This window comes from Monodelphis domestica, chromosome 6 (assembly GCF_027887165.1).
Source record: "Monodelphis domestica isolate mMonDom1 chromosome 6, mMonDom1.pri, whole genome shotgun sequence".
NCBI classification, from domain to species: domain Eukaryota; kingdom Metazoa; phylum Chordata; class Mammalia; order Didelphimorphia; family Didelphidae; genus Monodelphis; species Monodelphis domestica.
In genome coordinates, this window is record NC_077232.1 from 73,919,163 (window position 1) to 73,937,905 (window position 18,743).

At 38.5% G+C, this 18,743-nt stretch overlaps 1 protein-coding gene across 7 annotated transcripts in view; it reads right to left on the reverse strand.

The window, feature by feature from the left end:
- Positions 1-18,327, reverse strand: part of PTPRA (protein tyrosine phosphatase receptor type A) — a 192,288-nt gene extending 173,961 nt beyond the window's left edge. For 3 of the 7 annotated variants that reach the window (XM_007496947.2, XM_007496946.2, XM_056803583.1), the window contains exon 1: positions 18,190-18,327. The gene's annotated coding sequence lies outside the window, so the exon portion shown is untranslated. Of the gene's footprint in view, positions 1-8,603; positions 8,664-16,890; positions 17,957-18,189 lie in introns of those variants that run through there. The other 4 variants (XM_056803579.1, XM_056803580.1, XM_056803581.1 and 1 more) reach the window with 4 other exon arrangements.
- Positions 18,328-18,743: the final 416 nt, after the last annotated feature.

Below are 18,743 nucleotides of genomic sequence, written 5' to 3' on the forward strand. Positions count from 1 at the left end.
ACACAGAGACAGATATACTGTGGCACAATTGAATGTAATGGACCTCTCTACAAGTAGCAATGCAATTCAGAACAATTTGGAGGGATTTACGAGAAAAAACACTATCCACATCCAGAGAAAGTACTGTGAGAGTAGAAACACCAAAGAAAAACAACTGCTTGATTACATGGGTCTAGGGGGATATGATTGGGGATATAGACTCTAAATTATCATCTTAGTGCAAACATCAACAACGTGAAAATAGGTTCTGATCAAGGACACATGTAATACCCAACGAAATTGTGCATTGGCTATGGGAAGGAGTTGGGGGAGGGGAGGGAGGAAAAGAGTATTATTCTTGTAACCAAGGAATAATGTTCTAAATTGACTAAATAAAATTTTCAAAAAAAAAAATATTGAATGAGGAAAAAAAAGGAATGCAAATTAAAACATCTTTGAGATACCATATCATACTCTTCCAATTGTCAAAATAATTTGATAAAGCAATAAAACTCCATGGTGGCAAGGTCATGAAGAAATAAATGTACATTGCTAGCAAAAGTGCAAACTTGAAGAATCTTTTTTGATTAGCAAATCTTCTGAAAAATTCTAGCACAAAAGAAAAGAAAATTTGGGAAGGTATATCATGCTACACATGGAAAAACTGTTTAAGTATGTCTAAGGACTTTTTGAAAGCAAAAATGAACTTCAAAATTCTTTTCCAACAATTTCATAGCACATAGGCCAAACTACACTGTTTACGCTTTTTTTATCCACACCAAACTAATTTTAAAAAACACAATTGGATCTAAAAAATGCAAAAACATAACAGTATCAATCTATCTAATGATATCAACTACTCTCCTAGTTAAGGTGCTGGAATCCATATTCAACAAAAGAAAAAGGAGTGAGAAGATATGACTTCTTTTTAAGAATACACCCCCCCCCCAGATGATCATAAATAATCAGACTTTCACCTAGGATAGAACTTTTCACCAATAACCAATAATAAAGTTTAAGTTTCAGAAATGGGGAAAACAAAATGATGTGGCTATTCAGAATTGTTCTTAATATAAAATGAGAAGATATATATAAACACTTTGAAACTAAGCTATTTAATTCAACCAAGAACATATCAAATCCAAAGTACCAGGTACTCTACTAAGAATAGGAAAATAGAAGAAAAAAAAATAAGTCCAGGACCTCAAAAGCTCAAATCCTACTGGATAATGTAACTACAGAATGACTACCATTCTCTCTCTCTCTCGGACCTTGTGACTTTATCAGTGGAACAGATCACTAATTTCATCTAGCACCTTAGAGTCTTAAGAGAATTGACTGCAGCAGTGAGAAGTTAAGTGATTTTCCTATCCATAATCATACATATCTGAACATAGGTCTTCACAATTCCAAGTTCAGATCTCTTAATATCACTGATATTATTAGCAAAATCAGCATGGCCCAGTGGGAAGAATACTGCCCTCTGAGTCAAGAGGCTTATCTCTGAGTCCTCCAACTTATATGTGACCTTAGGTATGTCAAGTCACTAACTTCATTGCGCTCATGAAGCCTAGTCTGTATGATCTACAAGATCCCACCTTCATCCAATGATGGACTGCTCTAATTGTTCCCTAGTTTTGTTCACAGGCTCTTCTCCTAGACCTTTTAATATGAGGGAGGGGTTCCTAAAGATCTGTGCTCCACCCTTTCCTTTTTCTCTCTTCATTTTCTCCCTTGATGAGTTCATTCATAACCTCTATACAGATAGCCCCATGTGTATATCTCCAAACCCTATTATTTTTTGATCTTCAGACTAGAATGCCTAACTTCATACTGGACATTTCCACTTGGATGTCCTGCTGGCACCTTAATCTCTATATGATTAAAACAGAATTCATCTTTCTTCCAAAATCTCTACATGACTAAAACAGAACTCATTTCCTTTCTTCCCAACCCCATTAATGACATCACTATTCTCCCAAGCTCATTATTCTCAAATCTTTGACACTATCTTCTCCCTTACCAGTCATAAGTCATAGTCACTAAGGTCTATTAATTCTCTCTCTACATCTTTTATATTAGTATTCTCTTTACCATTCCCACTGCTACAACCTAATGTAAGCCCACTTCACTGATTATCTAAACTACTTAATTTACCTTCTAACCAGTATCCTTCAGTTGATCTAATTCCATCTCTGCATTTGAAAAGAAATAGGTACTACCAGGGTAGCCACAGCTTGCCTGGTCTGGAGGGAAAAGGTATTGTATCCTAAGGACATGAAAGGATTCATATTCTGGAACTAATTTCCATGCCCTTAATATTATTTCTATCTCTGGGAAAGATGTCTTTGACAACTAAGTATACTACTGGCATGCACCCTCTTCATTATGAGGTAATTATGGTTCTTTGTTAATTCCTTTATCAGCTAACATTTGAGAGCTAAATGGTGGTATATGATTCTTAGCAATTTTACTATGCCTGCTCTATTGGAATGTAATTAATCATGAAGGCAGAAACTGCACCATGGTGGACAGAGTAGTGGACTTGGAGTCAGAAAGACCTGAATTTGAATTCTGCCTCAGAAATACATACTTGCTGTGAGATCCTACCTCTGTCTCAGTTTCCTAATCTGAAAAATAAATATAATACTATTACCTACCTCACAGTTATTATGAGAATCCAATGAGATAATATATAAAGCAATTTGCAAATGTTAAAGCAGTATTAGCTATTATTATTGTATTTTCTGAGTGTTTTACACATAGTAGATACTTAATAAATCATTCTTATTTTTTAAACCCTTATCTTCTATCTTGGAATCAATGCTGTGTATTGGTTCCAAGGCAGAAGAGTGGTAATGGTTAGGCAATGGAGGATTAAGTGACTTGCCTAGGGTCATATAGCTAGGAATTGTCTGAGGCCACATTTGAACCCGTCTCTAGGCCTGGTGGCTACCTCCAATAAATCATTCTTAAATGAAAATAACTATAATTAAAATACTAGGTAGAACATGTAATTATAACTAATTAACTATTTATTAAGCTAAGGGAAGGGAAGGAAGGGAATTGAGGGGATCTAAACTTACACCCCAAAAGTCAGTATTCTAACCCACTAACAGCTTTCTATACTAATCTAATTACTTCCTTAATAACTATTTAAGATTAAGGGAGGGGGCTGGTAGAAGCAAGGATAAGGGCCAAAATAGTCTCACAAACTGGAGTTCTCTTGATGATGGTTCTGGAGAAGTCCCAGTTGAAAATCACCAGCAGCAGCTCTGTTGAAAATCACTCTTCAGCAACAGCAGCAAGGATAGGCAGAATCTCAAGAAAAGCCACAGAAGAGGGAATATCTAGGTCCACCCCAGAATAACCCTCCTGGCTCTTCTGACTGTTAGGGAAAGTAACAGCCTGTCAGCCAGGAACTGCCTTCTCAGAGTTGGCCTGTAGGCTCCTGCTTCTGCCTTCTAGGACTTCCTGCTCCTGGTTTGTAGCAAAGAGTATTCTTACAACATAAATAAATGTTAATGACTCTATGAAATAATATATTATCCCCCTTTTGCTAATGATGGAACTGAGGTTTCAAAGACATAACCTGACGTGCCTCAGAGTCATTTAACTAATAAGTTCATTACATTTTCCACCACATAATGCTGTGTATTCACTCATAAAATTCAGAACAGCCGATATAGAGCATCTTTGTAGTACATGTTCAATGTAATGTTCTAATGGTGATTACCATACAACTTCTGTAGCTATCTTTGGCCAGGTACTTCTTTCATATATACTTGTCATAATGATTTACCACATTTTTGATTTACCAGCCTGCCCTGCTTAAACCACAGGTAGATTTTAATTTATACAATTTTAGATAAACTGATGTATGGATATAGCACAAAGCTGGGGGTTTTCCCCCACATATAAATTTGCTATTAGGTTATCTGTAGCCTTTTGCCTGGAATATATATATTACTTTAGTGTTTTAAAATAATTTTTTAAACAATTAATAAAGGCTACAATCAAATGCTATCGAAGTATTCCATCAGTTTTTAAACCTGAGGATATTTATTGATGGTTGTTACTTGGATGACAAAATGCTACTTTAAAAAAAAATTATTAATTGTTCAGCCCTCAAAGAAGTTTTTCATGTCTCACTTTCTTCTACAGTTGATTGGAAATGACTGCAATAATGTTTACAAGTTGAAAGTTACTAAAGAAATACAAAGTCTCATCATTGCATTAGACGAAAAAAAAAATCATGGGGGCAGCTAGGTGGCTCCATAAGTAGATAGAGAGCCAGACCTGGAGATAGGAGGTCCTGGGTTCAAATATGACATCAGATACTTCCTAGATCCTGGGCAAGTCATTTAAGCCCAATTGCCTAACTCTTACTGTTCTGCCTCAGAATCAATACTTACTATCGATTCTAAGCCAGAAATATTGAGGAAATTGCATTGTCTTTCTTACTTGAGTACTTCCAATGTACAAGACCCAATGACTATACTACTACACTGTTGGTGGAACTATAAATTGGCACAACCATTCTGGAAAACAATTTGGAATTATGTTAAGACAGTGATTAATATGTTCATATTCTTTGACATAAATATTCCTGCATGGCTGATTACTGAGAATATACTGCTAAAAGTCTCATAGATACCAAAATAGTCAAAGCACCACTTTTTATAGTATCAAAGAACTATAAATAAAATTGATGCCCTTCAGCTGGAGAATCACCAAACTAACTATTGTATGTGAATGTAATGGCATTCTCTATAGGAAACAGTGAAAATTAAAAACACAGAGAAGTAGATTACGTAAAAACTGATGCCAAGGAAGCAGAACCTGGAAAGAAATAAATGCAATGCCTACAGTGTAAATGGAAAGAACAGGAAAATGAAACTAAATATTGATTAATTATAATGATTAAGGTTGGCTCCCCCCCAAAAAAGAGAAAATGTGTCTCCCTCTCTTTTCTGCAAAGGCTGGGAGGCTATGGTATAGAATATTGCATAGTCAAACATGCAGGTTAATTTTGCTGAATTTTTCTTCTTTAATATTGTCTGTTATAAGTTGTAGTTCCCTAGATTTTCTAGGAAGGGAAAAAAGTTATTTTGAAAAATGAAGTTGATGTTGAACATCATGATGATGAACAAAATCAATGCAACAAAAATTAGAAAGGAAATGGCTAAATGGAAAAAATCTTCGTATCAAGTCTCTGATAAAAGTCTAATTTGCCAAATATATTGATATAATTCATCAAAAAATGTGAGTTATTCCCCAATGAATAAATGGTCAAAGAACATTAATGAGCAGATCTCCAAAAAAGGCATCCAATCTATTAGTATCCATATAGAAAAATGCTATGATTCACTAATAATTATAAGAAATGAAAATTAAAGTAACTCTGAGGATCTACCTCATACTCATCTGATTGACAAAAGTAGACAATAAAGGAAAGTTACAAATAGGAAAGGTTGCAGAAAACAGGGGCATCAATATATTATTGATAAGAGTTATAAATTGTTATAGTCTTCCTAGGACATAATTTGGACCAAGTCTCCAAAATTTACTGAGCTTCACATATCCTTTGACCCAGAGATATACCACTGCAAGGTCAATATCACCAAAGAGATTTAAAAAAAAGAGAAGAAAGAATCATGTTTTATACCAGTTCTTTTTGTGGTGTCAACAAACTAAAAACTGAGAAGGTACCCATAAACTGAGGGATGAATAAACAAATTATAGATTGGGATAGAATAGAATAGTACTCTGTTGTAACAATGTATGAAAGCAAGAAGGGTTCAGAAAAACTTGGAAACCTTATAATAATTGATAAAGTAAAATGAGCAAAACCAGGAATTTATACATAACAACAATGTAAAAAAAAAATCAACTCTATAAGACTCAGGAACTATGATCAATGCAATGGCCAGCACTACTACCTATCACTTAACAGAAAAATGATGGATTCAAGATGAAGAATGAGGCATTTATCTTGGGACATGGAGCTTTTGTGCTAAACTCTGTATATTTGTTGTGGGAATTTTGTTTTTCTTTTCAGTTGGGGTAGGAATAAGTGAAAATAAAGATTTACTGATTGAAAAATTAAACTTTTTAAAGGAAATAAAAATGATATAACAAAATATATCAACCAAATATAAATTTTAAAGCTTTAAAACATAAACAATAACCTCTCAGGCACCCTCAGCTGTCTCTCTCCTCAGATGAGGTCTGGAGGTTGGAGCAATAAATTCTTCCCAATGCTTTTCTACAGGTAACTCTCCATTTTCCATCAGCTTCTCTACTTGATTTCCACTACACAGAACATTATGACTCCTATGCTGAACACCCTTAGGTGGTTCTCTCCCACTGTTTTTCAGCTTCTCTTGTGTGGAAACTAAGGTAAATATAGATTTAGGTTGCAAGTTCCTTGAGAGCAAGGGCCATCTTTCTTATTTGTATTCTGAGCATTTAGCACAATGTCTAGTACATAGTAGGCATAGGCACTTAATGAATGCTTACTGAACTAAATTAGAACATTGCATATACTATCAGATATTAGTTAGTTGGAACCTTACCATGACACCTACACAAAAACTGAAAGCAAAGAAGTTTCTTATCACCAAAATAATGCTTCTTTCTGATGCTACTCTGTCCAGACTCAACTCTAATGGCTGTCACATTTCAACTCCCTCTCATTTTCCTAATTCCAGTTCATCCCCAGCTCTTTGAGAGTAAATCTCTGAGGGCAGCTAGATGGCTCAGTGGATAGAGACTCTAGACCTGGAGATGGGAGGTCCTGAGTTCAAATATGGCCTTGGATACCTTCTAGCTGTGATGAAGTAATAAGGGAAAAGTTTACCTTCTCAACTATTTACCAATCAGAGGTGTTTTGGGATGTCAGGGAAGGAACTGAGGGATGAAATCACAAAGGGTATTCTCCTTTTGCTCCACTGGCTTTTGTTGGTGCCCATTTGGATTGTAGAAGGAATCTACTAGCCATTTTAGATTTTCTTGAGCAGTCAATTAACAAATTAACTTAAAATTAAGAAATACTGCTTCTCAGGAATTTCAATACTTACAGTTCATGGTCCATAAGAGGTGTTTAATAAAGATTTTCTGGAATAAGACATATTTTTGGACATGGCCAATGTGGAAATCTGTTTTCATTGACTATGCATGTTTACTATGGAGCTTTTGTTTTCTGGGGAGGGGTGCCAGGGCTGAGTGCGGAGGAAAGAAGGAGGAAGAGAGAGGAAAATGGAGAGGTGTAGAGAAAAAAATCAAGAGAAAGGGAGAAGAGGGAGAGATGGAGAGCAGAGAGACAGAAAAAAAACACACTAACAATAGGGTTCCCTCCCCAAAAAGGAAAGCAAAAAGAGAAAAGAGCATCAAATCATTTTATTACACAAAAGAGAACAGAAGGAAGGCCAGAAGGAATCACAGACAAGCAAGACAGCTTTAAAAGTTATGTGATGAATTTATCATATACTTAAAAGGAAAGACAAACTGTACACAATAGAGATCCCACTGTTTTGTGTGCAACTCTTTCTAGTTCTATGGTTATATGGAAATGCTCATTTTAGTGGGTGTTTGTTAAGGTCAGAAAAAAATTAAAAATAAAGGCTTGCTGACTGATTAGTTCTGCTGAACTGATTCTTTTCCCCTCTTTTATTATATTTTGTATAGGGTTTAGCTCACTGGGTAGAAGATGACAGGAAAGGGAACTACAGCCATGAGTTTGGGTAAGAATAAGCAATGGACGTCTAGTGGGGATCAAAAAAAGGGTTGTCAGTTAAGAAATACTGAATTTTGCCCTTCTTTGTGTCTCTGTGCTCCTCCACCCCAAAAGTTGTAAGGGTTGTAATAGGGAATGACAAGGAGGATGGAGGAAACTATGAGAACTCTTTAACATGCCTTTTAATGTACCTATTTTTAAGTCTGTCTTCCATAATAGATAAGGGTTTTATTTTGTGATAGTCAAGTCACATGTCCCATTTAGGATAGGAACTGGCTTCATTTTTATCAATACAAAGTACTCAACAGACTATCTCACACATAGTTAAGTGTTTAATAAATGCTTATAGAAATGAATTATTGAATTACAGTGGAGTGCTAAGCCTCAGGGGACAGTAACTGAGAAATAATAAGCTTCAAACCCTGTGTAAGGTACACAGATTCCTTATGTAGAGATTTTATCATTAGATAAGCAGTGAAGAGAATGCCTGAAAAAAATGCAAGTCTTCATTTGTTATGGGAAGCAGTGTGGTGTAATAGAAATAGCAGGAGATTTAAAGCCTAAAAACATCAGTTCAAATGCCTGGGCCTACAAGTTAATTTTTGTGACCTTGAGTAAATTATTTCACTTCCATGGACTTCAGTTTATTTATTTATAAAATGAAGTAGTTGGACCAGATAATCTCTAAGAGCCCATCCAGCCTAAATTCTAGGACACTATCAAGAAGAGGCTCCAACAAAAGGGCGAAAGCTTCTAAGAGTATTCTCTACAAGTAAAAGATTTACAAAACTAGTGTATCCCATGATCAGCAAATATTAAGAAATGGAGCATGATGAATTGGAGAGAATATTGGATTTGGGAACCAAGACCTGGATTCAAACCTCACCTCTGACTTGCTGTGAAGCTGAGGGCAAGTCACTCAACATCTCTGGTCTTGTTTCTCCATCTGTAAAATAAGGATAATACTATATAGTACTTGTACTACCTATCTCATAAGGGTGTTTTGTGAGGAAACTATTTTGTAAATTATAGTGAGGCATAGAAATGTGAGCTATAACAATTATTATTAATTTGGCTAAACAGATTTTGCTGGAACTTAATTTCCAAATAAGCAGAGCTTCTGACAAAATTCCTGACTTGTTTTGCTAAATGACGCCACTATCTTAAACCATGTGAACAAGTGTTTCTCTGGACCAAATTTCAACTTACAATGAAAAACTGGTTAGAAAAAAAAGTAACCTTGGGAGAAAGTGACAGTTACAAACATAGAGTTTGTAACTGACAAGCTCATATCATAGTACCCTTTGCCTTAGAAAAGCATGCTTTATTACCAACAAAATCTAGGAGCAAGAGACAAAAAGAGAAATTGCACGAAAAATAACGCTATGCCATATAAAATACCTGGGAATCAACTTGTCAAGACAAACACAGGAATTATATGAACACAATTACAAAACACTTTTCACACAAATTAAGGTAGACCTAAACAACTGGAAATACATTAATTGCTCATGGGTAGGCAAAATTGCTCATGGGTAGGTAATAAAAATGACAATTCTATCCAAGTCAATTTGCTTATTCAGTACCATACCAAACTACCAAGAAAACATTTTATAGAACTAGAAAAAATAACAAAATTCCTCTGGAAGAACAAAATGTCAAGAATATCAAGGGAATTAATGAAAAAATAAATGTGAAGGATGATGGCCTAGTAGACCAGATCTCGAACTGTACTATTAAAAAAAAAAAAAGTCTGGTACTGCTAAGAAATAGAATGGTGGATCAAAGGAATAGATTAGGAGAAAATGACCCTAGCAATATAGTGCTTAATAATAAGCCCAAGGATCCCAGCTTTGGGATAAGAACTCACTATTTGACAAAAACTGCTGGGAAAACTAGACAACAGTATGGCAGAAACTAGGCATAGACCAGTATCTCACAGCCTATACCTAGGTAAGATCACAATGGGTATATGATTTAGACATAAAGGGTGATAACAAAAGTAAATAAGGGGAACATAGAATAGATTACCCATCATATCTATGGAGAAGAGAAGAATTTATGTCCAAACAAGAAATAGAGAACATTATGAGATGTAAAGTAAGTAAATTTGACTATATTAAATTTAAAAGGGTTTGTACAAACAAAACTAATGTAATGAAGATTAGAAGGGAAACAAACAACAAAGTAGGAAAAAATAATTTTATAACAAATTTCTCATATAAAGGTTTCATTTCTCAAATATGTAGAGAACTAAATCAAATGTATAAGAATACAAGTCATTCCCCAGTTGACAAATAGTCAAAGGATATGAATAAGCATATTTCAAATAAAGAAATCAAAGCTGCAAATAATCATGTGAAAAAATGTTCTAAATCACTCTTGATTAGAGAAATGCAAATTAAAACAACTCTGAGTTACCACCTCACACCTATCAAATTGGCCAATAAGACAGTAAAGGAAAGTGATAAATGTTGTGGTGACAAAATTGGGACATTAATGCATTGTTGATGGAGTTATAAACTGATCTATCCATTCTGGAGGGCAATTTGGAATTATGCTCAAATGGCTATAAACCAATGCACATACCCTTTGATACAGAAATACTACTACTAGTCTAAATCTGAAAGAAAAAAATTTTTAAAGGGGGAAAGGACCTACTTGTGCAAAAATATTTATAGCAGCTCTTTTTGGGGTGGCAAAGAATTGGAAATTGAGGGGATGTCCATCAATTGGAGAATGGCTAAACAAATTATAGTGATGGAATACTATTGTGCTAGAAGAAATGATGAACAGGACTTCAGAAAGAGGTGGAAAGAGCTACATGAACTGAAGCAGAGTGAAATAAGCAGAACCAGGAGAACATTGTACACATTAACTGCAATACTATGGAATGATCAACTGGGATAGACTTAGCTACTCACAGCAATACAATGATCCAGGACAATTCTAAGGGACTGATGACAAAGAATGCTATCCACCTCCGGAGAAAGAATTGTTGGAATTGGAAAGTAAATCAAAGCCTTTGATTTTTCACTTTTAGTTTATTTGTGTTTTTTATTTTGGAGTTTTGGTTTTGTATGATTATTCTCTTTAAAAAATGAATATGGAAATACATTTTGCATGATAATACATGCATGACCTAGATCAAATTGCTTGCCAGCTCCAGGAGGGGGGAGGGAAGAGAAGGAGAGAGATAATTTGGATCACATAACTTCAGAAAACTTATGTGGAATTTGTCATTAAATGTAATTGGTAAAATAAAATATCTTTATAAAAAAGAAAAACCTGTTCTTAAAAAAATTATAGAAATGATTGGTTCAAAAATCCATTCACTGCTTGAGGCTCTCAAAGGAAAATTGGCTCAAAAGGGATAAGACACTGTCAAGAGCAAAAATTTGGCAAGAAAATTGCAAATACTGAGTAAGAAGGGGAGGGAGGGGCAATGTTGCTGCACAGAGAGCTCTCACATGCACTCAGATTTAAAATACACAACCAAGGGCACATAGCCCAAAAAGAATATAGGAAGTTATATCTATAAGAATATTGTCATAAAGGCTAGAGTCTAGACAGAACTGAGGATTGAGAAAAATGCTTGGAAAAACAAATAAGTTTTTAGATATATTTAGGGCAAGAACAAAGAATGACAATACCTACTATGTGAGACAGATAGTATAATGGTAAAAGATGTCACGATTCTCAGCTACTACCAAGGAGTACTCCCCAAACACAAATATATATGTTTAAAAGAGAATTGAAGGGGTAGCAAGGTGGCTCACAGTAGATAGAGAACCAGGCCTGGATTTGAAAGGACCTGGGTTCAAATTTGACCTCAGACACTTCCTAGTCATGTGACACTGGTCAAGTCACTTAACCCCTATTGCCTTCCTGCTCTTTTACCCTAGAATCTATACTTAGCATTGACAGGTCAGACAGAAGGTAAGAATTTTAGGGGGAAAAAAAGGAGGGGAGGGGTCAGAATTGAAGACCAAGGCAGATAACCAAAAAATAAAAAGTACCTAATTCAAGGATATACTAACCTAGACAACTAATTTATACACACACACACACACACACACACACACACACACACACACACACACACACAAATGCTATTGACGAATTGCTTGTGGTTATCTTTTAAGGAGTATCATTAGAATGGGGAATGTTATGAGAGAACGATAGACACTATTAAACTTTTCTCAAAATTAAAGGTAGATTCCAGAAACCTCAAGCCAGTGGATTTGATATTAACATTCAGCAGAAATCTAAAACAAGTTTATAACTGAATATTTTGTGAGCAATGACTTAAGGAAGTGGCAATCATGGCTTCAGTAAGAACATATCATACCAAACTAACTTCATTTCTTTTTAGACAGTTACTAGGCTCATGATTTTGAAAAATTTGGACTTTAGTGAATCACACAAAAATCTTTCATGAAACCCTTGTGAATTGGATGTAAAAATATGAATTGAACAATAAAGTAAATTCATAACTGGTTGAAGGATTACTCCCCAAAGGGTAGTGACTGATACACAGATATCTATCCTAGTGGGATGATTTACCATGCCATATTCAAAGAGATTTCAATGAGCAGGAACTCGATTAAACAAATATTAAGTGCCTTCTACAGGTAAGACACTACTAGCCTTGGAGCCACAGATACAAAAATGAAAAACGGTCCCTATCCTCAAGGAGTATGTTCTTCTAGAGAAAACATATTGACCAAACAAGTGAATGCAAGAAACATAAATTGACAGAGAGCATTGAAGGAAGCACTTGAGCTGAGTCTCAGAATGCCTTCCAGGCCAAGAAGTCAGCCTGTGCTAAAGTATGGAGGTGACGATGTTAAATTTAGAGATCAGCTGGCATAGTTCAGTATGGCAGAAACATAAAATCCTGGAAGACTAATATCAGATAAGTCTAGAAACAGCCTAGACTAATTGTGAAGATCTTTAAATGCCAATGGGAAGATTTTGCATTTTATTCTCAAGGCAACTAGGAGCCACTGATGATTCTTGGGCAGAAGTGGGATGGTCAGACCTATGCTTTAGGAGTGTGGTAGCAAACAGATGGCACATGTGCCAGAGTAGACACTCAGAGCCGCCTCTGTGGGTACACACGCCATTGCCCCAGCAGAGTTCACCAGAGTTCATTACTAGAAAGCTGGAGGAACATGGGGTCAAGCTGCTCCCCTCCCCCTCTCCACCAGCACATGAGGACATTTCTCACATCATCCACCCCTCTAAAAAGTTCACCATCATTGCTTTAGGAAGATTATTTGGCAGCTGTGTCTATAATGGATTGGAGAAGGGAAAGACTGGAAACAAGTAGGAAATTAATTAAATGACTATTGCAATAGTTTAGGTGATGAATATCTGAACTAAGCCGGTAGCTACATGACTAGATAAAAGAGAAGAGAAAAACAGATACACCTAGATATAGGCATACATATAAAAACTATAGATATTTATGAGATATTATGAATAGAGAAATGTTCAAATTTGGCAAATTACTATGAAGGAGAAGAATCAAAAATAACTGTGAAGTTAAAAAGTTTGGGTGACTCCAAAGATGGTGGTACCCTATAGAGAAATAGGGAAGCTTTCTAAAATGGGCAGGTTTTTTTTTTTTTTTTAAACCCTTACCTTCCGTCTTGGAGTCAGTACTATGTATTGGCTCCAGGGCAGAAGAGTGGTAAGGGTAGGCAATGGGGGTCAAGTGACTTGCCCAGGGTCACACAGCTGGGAAGTGTCTGAGGCCAGATTTGAACCTAGGACCTCCCGTCTCTAGGACTAGCTCTCAATTCACTGAGCTACCCAGCTGCCCCCCAAAATGGGCAGGTTTAAGGAACTCAAGAACTTGCAGTAACCCAGGTTTGCAACCATAGTTATCCTTGACTTTTCCTTCTTTCATCCAATATATAAGCTGTCATATTCTGTTTTGAGAATTATCATAAGATCTAGTTTAGACATGCTAATTTTGAGATACTTTATGGGACATCCAATAAAATCAGGGGCTGGATATACAGATTTAGAAATCATCTATGTAGAAATCACCGAAACTATAGAAATCAAAAATACCAGGAGAAAGTGTATAGTGAGGAAAAAAAGAGGGCATAGAAAGACACTCACAGTTAGGGAACAGGAGAGTTTGAGCTATCTTTAGCCAAGATAGAACAGTGAGTTCAATTTAACAAGATAAAATTTAATATAAATATGTATACAGTTCCATACTTAGGTTTTAAAGATCAATTGAATAAAGAATGGTAGAGACATGGCTTACATAGGTATTCATTTTTTAAAAACATGGGGGTTTTATTTGTTATTCAGCTCAGTTATTAATCAATTGTGAGATGTTATGAACAAACATTTATTAACAATAGCTAATAAAATCTGAGGCTGCATTAGTAGAACTATTCTGTCCAGATCAAGGAAAACAATAGCTCAAGTTTAGTTCACTTTGATCAGATCACATCTGAAGTATTGGAATCTGATTCTGGTGATCACATTTTAAGAGGAACATTAACAACCTACAGTATGTCCAAAGAAAGGTCAATAAGCTTCAATATGTCTAAAGGAAGGGGGAATAGGGTAAGGGAAAGCTCTGAGTAAGAGCCTTAGCACAAATAAGCCTTAGCAAGGTAATGAAAGTCCAAAGGATGAATTGTAGATACAGAGAACAGCCTAGTATAACCACCAGGAGGCAAGAGATAGAATAGAAAGTTTGAGAAGGAGCCTACCATGACTGAAATATAAGATGAATGATGTAAAGTGATGTGAAATGATTTTGGAAAGGTAGGTTAGAGTCACATTGTAGAGAGCCTTAAAGCCAAATTAAGAAGTTTGTATTCTAACTTAAAATTAATAAGGAACCACCAAAAGTTTTGGGGCAACGGAATGATATGTTCAGATAGGGACTTTAGGAAGATTCCTGTGGTAGTTATGTAGAAAATGAAATGAAGAGAGGAAGAGTCTTAGAAGTAAAAAGCATAATTAGGAATCTGTTAGAATAATACTGGAGATATAATAAAAGTCTATGTTATGTTGGATGGCCAAGCACCTGAAGAGATGAATGCAATGAAGGAAGCATCAACATGACTTGGCAATTGATTAAAATGATTGATATTTAAGAATCCTCTACCTAGAGATAAACATTGAAACAGATGTTAAGAAATCTTTGATAATCTTGGAAAAACAAAAGTTATTAGTAGACTAGACTGACAACAGCATCATAAACCAAATTGAAAATAAGAGAGAAATTCCTTGACAATAGGAACTTTCCTTTTTATCACCAGGGCCTGTCACATAGTATTTAATAGATGCTAACTGCAAGGAGTTGAAATAAGTAGAAAGTGAGGAAGGAGAGGCACTGAATAACAGTAGATAACTTTCTAGTGGCTACTGAAAATGAAAGGGGAAAGAGTTAATATTAATAGCCAATGGAGATGGCAGGGCCAAATGAAGATGAAATAGAATGATCAATTAAGCAAGCTCTTGGAGGAGCATTCCTACAAGAAATGAGATTAAGGATACCAGCTGAGGAGTCAACCTCAACAAGAAGGTCACATTTTCATCAGCAACTAAAGAAAAAAAGAAGTGATAGGTGAGGAAAAATATTTGATGTATATCTCATAAGAGATGATCATGATTTTTCTCAGTACCATAAATAAGGTCATCTTCTAGGGGTGAGAAGGAGGCCTGTTGGGAATCTGAAGAGAGACAAGGTTTGGAGTAAGTACTTAGAGAACTGTAATAAAGGCCCAAATGAGGACCCAATTGAGATTAGATATTATGAATTTGTAGTGGACACAGTCAGCCAAGTCACAGGTGGCAATAGATTGGGAAGTGGAGAAAGTTGAGAAGGAAGTGATCTGCAACTGAGAATTGGCTGGGTATGGACAAGGTTAGGATAAGAGACTAAGAAATTCAAGGTAGAAGTCAGTATACAATTTAATTAACGATACACTTAAAGCTATAAAGAAAGACATGAAGTCAGAACATGAGTAATAGAGTTGAAGAACAAGGAGGAAAGGAGAGCCTGCCAAAAGGTCATGGTGAAACCAAAGAATAGATATATTGTTGAGAAAGAGAGAGATGAAAGGAGAAGAGACTATGAGAGAGAGAAGAATTTCAAGGTTCTGCATCTTGAAAGTTGCCTAGTTATGGATGATGCTAAGAGCTAAGGTAGGACCAAATCTTTGGCTAAGATGTGGTGAAACTAGGACATAGGAATATTGGTACAATGAGAAGACAGAGTTTTCAAAGGTACACACTAATGCTACTAATAACCACAATTTTGTAGCATCTTAAGATTGGCAAAGTATTTTATAGAATGTCCCAAAAGACTTAACCCATCCTGCATACATTCTGGGATAACCTAGATATATCATCTCAGGATGTATGCTAAAGCAAGAAAGCAAGCAAAAAAGAAACCATTTTTATGACTGAGGAGCTTTCATTCTCCTGAAGAACAGGCACTAATATGTAGGTGTTATAGGTATGCAGATTTCAACTAATTATAGGAATTTCCCAACCAAAGTGACCCAACAAAGGGTTAACTGTCATTGGAGCAGAAATGAGCCAACAATAGTTACTCATATAGGGAATTTCAAGCAGGAGATTAGGACCTCTAAAGTCTTTTCCAAGCTAAAATTTCGAGTTCTGAATCTCTAAAGTAGATGGATCAACCTCTACCTCAGAATATATGTTTTACTCAGAGACAGATGAAAATTAAGTTACTTTTAAATGAAGATGACCAAAGAGAAACCTGATCTACAATCAAGTGCTTTGCTCTTTCCCCACCAATCTCCACCCCACCTATACAGTGGGGCTCTCTTGTTCATTGAACTCCTAGTTGAAAGATAGGAAAGTCTGACATAGAAGGGGAAAGCCCTAGAAGGAATTTTAAAAGAGATAAAGCAGGGGGCAGCTGGGTAGCTCAGTGGATTGAGACAGGAGGTCCTAGGTTCAAATCTGACCTCAGACACTTCCCAGCTGTGTAACCCTGGGCAAGTCACTTGACCCCCATTGCCCTATCCCTTACCACTCTTCTGCCTTGTAGCCAATACACAGTATTGATTCCAAAACGGAAGGTAAGGGTTTAAAAAAAAAGATAAAGCAGGAAGAGTTTAAGGAGTAGTTGAGGTGGTCGCTACAAATTATCCACCTACCTCAGAAACATTATTTCTTTTTTTCCCCCTCAAATATTTTCTCCAATTTGCTTTCTTCAAAGGACACTCCACTTTTCTTCTTTCTTCAACAGTCAAGTTAGGAAATCCTCCTACTATAACCTAGTTTCACCTTTCAGAATGAACCATCAACGCAGTCAGGACAGCTAGGAAGTGACACTGCCCTGACTCAGACAAACTTCCAAAAGAGACACTACGGTTTTCCCCAAGAAAGGGCCCCAGGATTTCTCTGTCTCCGCGCATTTAGGCACAACTTAGAACAGAGACAAAATGGTTGAGGCTCAAGCTAGAGTAAGCCGATTGTTTCTTCCCAGAAAAGAGAATGGTCTGGGCTTCGGGGCCCTTTTTCCCCCCAAGCGCCAAGCTCAGTTCAGTTCGCAACTCTTTCCCTGCCTACACGGAGGCTCCCTCCCATTCCGGCTTTGGATGATGACGGATCATTTCCCCCGGCACAAGCTCACTCCCATCTCGGGAAAGAGAAGCCCTGCCAAAAGGGCCCGGGCATTTCACCGCTGGGTTCCCCAGGGAAGCTGGCAAGGTTGGGGAGGTTGGTCCGGCCGGGCCTCGGGGAGAGAACGTTCCGGGACGCGAGTGTCCCAAACACAGGCTTCCCAGAGGCAGGGAGGCGAATTCACAGGGGGATGGCGTGGAAGTGGGGGTGGGGGTGGAAGCAGGGAGGATGGAGAGAGGGCGTCTCTTCCTACTTCCTCAGCATCCAGCTGCTGCAGCCCCCGCCCAAACAACGATGTGATCACTCACAATCCATCAGATGAGCCCAAATTCAAGGGAGCCTAGGGGAAATGCCCCCGGGGTCCCGATTGGGCCTCCGTGGCCCGCACCCTCACCCCAGCAGGGGTCGTCAGGGGTAGAGTTAGCTCTGTGCGCCCCCCATCCCCACCTCTGGGCACCCACACCCTGGGGCACACCCGCCTGGCCAGGGTCCCCACCTTCAGGCCACAAGGGGAAGGGGGGGGCGGAGGAAGAATGCTACGCCTCCAACTAGGGCCCCACTCTTTTTAGGAAGGCTCAGAGATGGTCATCTTCCCACCACCCCGAAAGAACGGGGTGCAGAGGAAACCCTCCGCGTGGCTTCCCGGGACCCCAACACCCGGGGGTAGGCGGCAGAAGCCAAGGCCACGCCTCCGGATGGGCCCGCGCGCACCTGGGCCGCTGCCCTCCCCCCGCGCCCCCGCCCCCCGGCGACCAGCGACCTCCGCGCGCGGGGCGATCCCCCGTGGAGGAGAAAGGGCACCACGCGCGTGCGCCCACAGGGAGACTCACCGGGACGGGCGGCGGGAGCGACCGCTCCTGTTCCAGCTCCAGTCTGGCCCGGAGGGAGTCGGCGGGGCTCGGCGGAGCTCCCGGGGGCGGCTTCCCTCCCCTCCGCCCGCCCGGCCGCCACTCAGTGCAGCCGCCCCACCCGCGGCTCCCGACCCCGCCGCAGCGGCCTCGCAGCCATGGCCCTGACAGGAATGGACCAAGGAAGGGGCCGGGACCGGGGGTTGGAGAGACAGAAAGGAAAGTTGGCGGCTGTGGCAGCGGCCACGACTCGGGCTCCCTGCTCCGGGCACTGGGCTGTCAGTCGGCGCCGCTCGCAGCCAGGGCCGCCTAGCTCCAGTCAGTCTCCCGAGCTGTAAGGAGCTTCCTCATTGGCCAGCTGAGAGCCTGATGCTGGTTGGCCCAGGCGCCCGCCGGATTCCTAAAAGGAATCGTCCGAGAGCTCAGGCCCTGTCGCCTGGGGGCGCTCGAAGCCACAGGCATTGATGGGAGGGGTTTGGGTTCCGGCACAGACTCGGGCGGTCCCTGTCCCAGTTCCCCTAAGGATCGGATTTAAA